Source organism: Nicotiana attenuata, chromosome 5 (assembly GCF_001879085.1).
Source record: "Nicotiana attenuata strain UT chromosome 5, NIATTr2, whole genome shotgun sequence".
Lineage (NCBI taxonomy): Eukaryota > Viridiplantae > Streptophyta > Magnoliopsida > Solanales > Solanaceae > Nicotiana > Nicotiana attenuata.
The window spans coordinates 49,818,552-49,825,464 of NC_031993.1; positions in this window are offsets into that span (position 1 = coordinate 49,818,552).

Below are 6,913 nucleotides of genomic sequence, written 5' to 3' on the forward strand. Positions count from 1 at the left end.
CTGAGTTAGGACTTCAGACTTGATCCCCGCAGAGAGGATGCCGTTCCCTGAAAGGTGGAACATGAAGTGCAAGTAGCAATACTCAATTAACTGCTCGTCACTTTCTCTTGGGTGCATTTCTTTTATGGACTGACTTTCTCCATTGATATAGCTGTCGCGATGTACCCTAATGCGGTAAGGGATCATTCAGGCTGGGTAGCCATGCTGGACTCGATTTGCCCATACGTCGAGCGCGTGTTGCGTGATTTATCCAAGGCTCGATGGGAAGCCAAGGATCACGGTAGGACTTCAATCTCTGCTATAGTTTCAATTTTACAAAGGTTGCAGCTAATTGCGCTTTCATCCCCCATGCTTGTTTTTGTATTTGGATAGGTCTGGGGGAGGTCTTCTTGATGAGAGAAACTCTACTTGGGGAAGCGGGTGCTCCAACACCAGATGAAGAGAGGAAAAGGCGAAGGGAGTCGCCGGGTTGCTCTCCGAAATCCAAGAAAACCAGAATGGAAGATCCTAAGGGTGGTTCATCCGCCTTAATTCCAGAAGGGTCGGGGAGTCCCTGAGCTGGAGGTGAAGGGAGAGATGATCCTTTGCTAGTGCCCAAAGAGGGAGGGAATTTGGCTATCGCTCATGCTTTTGAGTCGGCAGCTTCCGAGCCGCGACTCGATTCCATCGTTGCCCCGCCTCGGGCTGAAGAGGCCTCTGCGGGTGTATCGAATTGTAAGGCCCCGTGAAAATTTTTTACTCAAAACCCGAGAGCTCGTAGTGCCAAGTTAGGAATACGTGTTAGAAATTTGTAAAATTCTTTGCGGCGAGCAAGATCGCTGCGGTTCAGACCCTTTTGGACTGATATATGCATTAAAAAGTGAAGGAATAATGTTTTCCAGAAAATTGCATTTCTGCGGTCCATTATGCGATCGTAGAATAGCTATGCAGACCGTATAGTCATCGCAAAGGGAGGCAGTGTGATGGACAATTTGAGGTCAACTATGCGGCTAATTATGCGATCGTAATCACTATGCGGGCCGCATAGTCATTGCATAATTCCCTTGGGATTTTGTAGGGGGCGGTTCTGCGGTGCATTATGCGACCGCAGAACAGGTATGCGGACCGCATTCCTATCGCATACCCAGGCAGATTGTTTAGTTTTTGGGGAGCATTTTTGCGGTCCATTCTGGGGGCCGCATGTTCACTTTGCGATCGCATATGCGATCACAGATCTGAGTTGGGGCTCCTATTTTCTAACTTTTAAAACCCGACCCCATCTCATTAAAAACACCACATTAGACCATTTTTCTATTATTTCACTACATATAGAGTGAGAGAGGGAGTTCTAGAGTGAGAGGGAGTGATCCTCATCAAGTCCCCACTTAACCCTTGCCCCAAATACTTGAAGATTTCAAGTGAAATTGCTAGGTCTTCACCCTAAGAGGTAAGAACTTGTATCCTCACCTATAATTTCGAAATTTCTATTAAAATAAGTGATTAGCAAGTGGGTTCATGGGTATAAGGGCTGATAATCTTGCATGCATAAAAGATGAAGGGGTATGGGGAGGTTGTGAACTAAAAAGATAGCAATTGTGATATAGGATGATGAAATCTCTCACAAAGGGGTCCTAGAATCACTGTGCTCACTTAGTGCTTGGTAATATGCTCAAATGAGCTAGAATCCTAATCATGTCTCTAATTCTTGGTTCAAATTGCAAATTCTTATAAAATAAGTTGAAGCGCTAAGAGTCCCGGAATTTATTATAAAGATTTAAGGAAAGCTCCATTGAGGTATATATGGCTAAAACCCCCTCCTCTTAGAAATTGAGCTTCCATGGTGCCCGTGCAATTGTTGTAAGTTCGAAACTTGATTGATGCAATACTTGTTATGTTAAATGAATTGATGTTGTGAAAATGTTTGTGGAAGGTACTTCTTCATGCCGTTTAATGTGTTATTCTTTGTAAATGGGGGATGTGTGGAGAACATGATCTATGTGCTAAATGCCTAAATGTCATGCCAAGGTTACCTTGGGACTAATATGCCAAACTTTACGAATTCCTCTCTATGCTTATGACTTAAATTGCTTTTGTATGTGCCTATGATCTTAAGTGGCAAAGTAAATGTTGAAAATGCGAACAATGTGAAATGTGAGTTATGGAATGTGGAAATTGTGGCCCCAAGTGCCGGTAAACTAATACATGTGTAACCAACGATTGGAGCGAGATAAATAACGGAGAATGGTAATGTCTCGGGGAGACGGCTTAGCCGATCGGGCCGTGATCGGACGCCATGATATATGCACATGGTGGTAATGTATTGATGATTGAAATTGGAAAGTGTGAATGAAATAATGGTAACGTCTCGAGGAGATGGCTTAGCCGATCGGGCCGTGATCGGACTCCGCTCAAGGAAGCGGTGGCAATGTGGATAATGACGCAACAATGTGGGATGCTCCAATCTAAAATTTCAGAAACTATGTGAAAATCGTGTGAACCTCCTTATATTGTTGACATGGTGATTATTTGAAAGTTTGTTGTCTTTACGATTTCCTCTTTACTCTTGTATGGTTGTTCTTTCTAACAGGATGGTGTTTAGTTATACAAACTAGTACTATTCTATGGTACTAACGTCCCTTTTGCCAGGGGCGCTACATTTTTAAATGAATGTAGGTGGCTCCATAGTGAATACTGTCGATCACGCATAGCGGAGCATCCTCCTCTCAAAGTCTTGGTGAGCCCCTTTCTCCTTCTAGGGTTTTGTTGCACATTTTTTGTTATATATATCCACTTTTGATGTATAGCCGGGGCCTTGTTGCCGGCATTGTCGTTATTGTCTTTTGCATCCTTAGAGGCTCCGTAGACGTTTGTGTGGGTTATGTACGGGCATTGGATAGGTCAATGAACCATGTTGTAACTTTGTACTCTAGCTCTTCTAAACTATAACTGTATGAAATATTGAAAGCTTAACCATGGTTTAAGGATTGTGGCATGAAAATGGTTTAATAATGTGAATGTTCAAATTTTACTATTGTCTAGATAAATGATAGCGTGGTTCCCTTAACCGTATTGATTTGGGGTAGACAGGTATTAATAAGGCTTGCTCAGTTGGGGTTCACTCGATTGAGCGTCGGTCGCGCCTCCCGAGGTTGGGGCGTGACAAACTTGGTATCAGAGCCTAAGGTTTTAATGTGTCCTAGGACGTCTCGGAGCCGTGTCTAGTAGAGTCCTTCTTATCGGTGTGAAGTCGACCACATCTATAAGTTGGAGGCTACTTAGGCATTAGGAATAACACCCTTCTTTCAGATTCTAGATCGTGCGGAAATTGTGAAACTATCCCCCCTCTAACTAGTACATTGCTCTATCTTTCAGTAAATGGCACCTAAGAAGAAAGCGAGAATTGGCCAAGGAGCCAATGCCACCTTAGGAGTGGCTGATGAATCATTGCTTGATACTGCGGGTGAGGGTAACCGCCCTGCTATTACCCTGCCCGATTCTTCTATTCCGGAGCAGACAACCTCAGTTCCTGCATCTACGGGGGGTACCACTATCCCTCCCATTGATACTCCTGTTCCGCCTCCAGCCCCAGCTCCTGGTTCTGGTATTTCTGATGGGGATCTTAGGGGAGCTATTCAGATGTTGACTCAGCTAGTGGTCTCTCAGGCCCAAAGGTCAAATGCCGCACCCAGTTTGTCTAGTCAGCAAGGGGATTCCACCAGTTCCAGGGTGAACAAATTTCTTTAGTTAGACCCTCCAGTGTTTACGGGTGCCAATTCAGAAGAGGACCCTCAGGATTTTATTGATGAGATTCACAAGACCCTTAGGGTTATGCGTGCAACTGAGACAGAGGGAGTAGAGTTAGCTGCCTACCGTCTTAAAGGGGCGGCCTATTCGTGGTTTGAGTTGTGGGAAGATTCCCGTGAGGTGGAGAGCTCTCCGGCGAGGTGGAGCGAGTTCGCCGATGCATTTATAGATCATTTCCTGCCTGCGAGACAAAGGGCAGCCCGTGCAGGCAGAGTTTGAGAATCTGAAGCAAGGTAGTAGAATGGTGTATGGATACCATATGGAGTTTTCCCGCCTGTCCAAATATGCTATTCACATTTGCCGCACAATTTGAGGCTAGGGTGCGCCAGTTTTGTTCAGGCTTAATCCTTTAACTATTAATGAGGCTTCTACAGCTGCATTGAATTTGACATGAATTATGGGAAGATGGTGGCATTTGCTCAGGCCACAGAGAACCGTAAATTGAAGAACATAATGGAAGAAGGGTAACAGAAGACACCGGTCTACGGGCAACCTGGGTGAGTCACTAGGTGGGGGAAGATCAACTTTTCGGGGAGGGACATCAGGGCCGTCCCAGTCTGATGCACAGTCATCAGCTAGTGCACCGCCATCAGGGCAGCCAGCAGCAGCAGTGAGTCGTTTTAGGCCCAGTCAGGGCAACAGAGGATCCAATCAGCCGGGGTCGGTCAGGAGAGAAGATCCAGCAGCAGCAGAGGTCCCCGTGCCCTAAGTGCGGGAAGATGCACTCAGGGGTTTGCTACTTGGAGTTACCCGTATGCTATGGATGCGGGATGAGGGGCCACATTCAGAGGCATTGTCATACATCCCGCCAGGGGTAGCGGGTAGGGGCATGCACATTCATCAGTCAGTAGTTGCTACATCTTCAGCCCCTCTCCAGCTCGAGGTACCCAGCACCCGCAGGGCGAAGGCGCAGCTAGGGTGGTGCGCAGAGTTCAGGAGGACCCAGCCAGTTCTATGCTATGAGTGGTCGCCAGACTGTAGAGGCTTCTCCAGACATTGTTACAGGTATTCTGACTGTCTAATCCCATGATATGTATGCGCTTATTGACCCCGGTTCCACCCTGTCCTATGTTACCCCTTTTGTTTGCTATGGAATTCGGGATAGAACCAGAACAGCTTCAATGAACCATTCTCGGTATCTACCGGTTGGTGAGTCAATTTTGGTACTCGAGTTTATAGAAGTTGTGTTGTCACGGTGGTGGTAGGGTATACCATGGCCGATCTTATTGAATTGGGGATGGTTGATTTTGATGTAATAATGGGAATGGATTGGCTTTACTCCTGTTTTGCCAAGCTTGATTGTCGAACTAGAACTATGAGGCTTGAGTTGCCTAATGAGGCCCGTGGTTGAATGGAAGGGAGATAATGTAGTGCCTAAAGGTCGGTTTATTTCTTACCTTAAGGCCGCAAAGATGATCAAGAAGGGCTGTATCTATCATTTAGTCCATGTTTGGACACCGATGCCGAGGCACCTAGCCTTGAGTCCGTACCTTTTGTGAATGAATTTCCGGATGTCTTTCCAGATGAGCTCCCTGGGATTCCACCAGACAGGGAGATTGACTTTGGGATCGATGTGATGCCAGGCATGCAGCCTATATCTATTCCGCCTTACAGAATGGAACCGATAGAATTGAAAGAGCTAAAGGAACAACTGAAGGATTTGCTAGAGAAGGGTTTCATCCGGCCGAGTGTGTCACCGTGGGGCGCGCACCGGTCTTGTTTGTAAGGAAGAAAGATGGGTCGCTACGAATGTGTATTGACTACCGGCAATTCAACAAAGTTACAATCAAAAATAAATACCCCTACCTAGAATAGATGACTTGTTTGATCAATTGCAAGGCGCTATGTGTTTTTCAAAGATTGACTTGCGGTCCGAGTATCATCAATTGAAGATAAGGGAGCAGGATATTCCAAAAACAGCTTTCAGGACTCGGTATGGGCACTTTGAATTTCTGGTTATGTCTTTTGGGCTAACAAATGCCCCGGCAACTTTCATGGATCTTATGAATTGAGTCTTCAAGCCTTTTCTAGACTCCTTTGTGATAGTATTCATTGACGATATTCTCGTATATTACCGAAGTCAAGAAGATTATGCTAACTATCTCAGAGCAGTTCTGTAGACTCTTCAGCAACATCAACTGTATGCAAAATTTTCGAAATGTGAATTTTGGCTTGAATCAGTCACGTTCTTGGGTCATGTCGTCTCCAGGGAAAGAATTATGGTTGATCGTCAAGTGAAGAATTGGCCTAGACCTACCACTCCAACAGAGATTTGCAGTTTCTTGGGTTTGGTCGGGTACTACAGAAGGTTTGTGGAGGGATTCTCTACTCTTGCCTCTCCCTTGACTAAATTGACCCAGAAAGTAGTTAAGTTCCGGTGGTCCGATGCTTGTGAAAGGAGCTTCCAGGAATTGAAGTCAAGACTGACTACGACACCGGTATTAACCTTGCCAGAGGGTACAGAGGGATTTGTGGTGTATTGCGATACTTCAAGGATTGGGCTTGGGTGTGTATTAATGCAACACGGCAAGGTTATAGCTTACGTTTCCAGGCAACTCAAGAATCATGAAAAAAACTATCCAACTCATGACTTAGAGCTCGCGGCAGTGGTGTTTGCGCTAAAGATTTGGCGACATTATCTATATGGGGTCCATGTGGATGTATTCACAGACCACAATAGCCTTCAATATATTTTCAAGCAGAAGGAATTGAATCTGAGGCAGAGAAGATGGCTAGAGTTACTCAAGGATTATGACATTGATATTCTCTATCACCCGGGAAAGGCTAATGTTGTGGCAGATGCTCTTAGCCGAAAATCTATAGTTTTGGAGGCTCAGAGGCCGTTGGCCCGGGAGGTTCATCAATTGGCTAGTTTTGGAGTTCGTCTTGCAGACTCTAATGAAGGAGGGGTAATTGTGCAGGATATGGCTGAATCATCGCTTATGGCGGAGGTGAAAGAGAAGCAATTCAACGACCCATTGTTAGCACAGCTAGAGGAGGGGATTCATAAACATAAGATCATAGTTTTTTCCTTTGGCATGGATGATGGTACCCTACCGTACCAAGGCTGCCTATGGTCGTCGATAGTACGTCGTACGGAAGCTCAGTGCAGAGCTCACTCTCGAGTTCT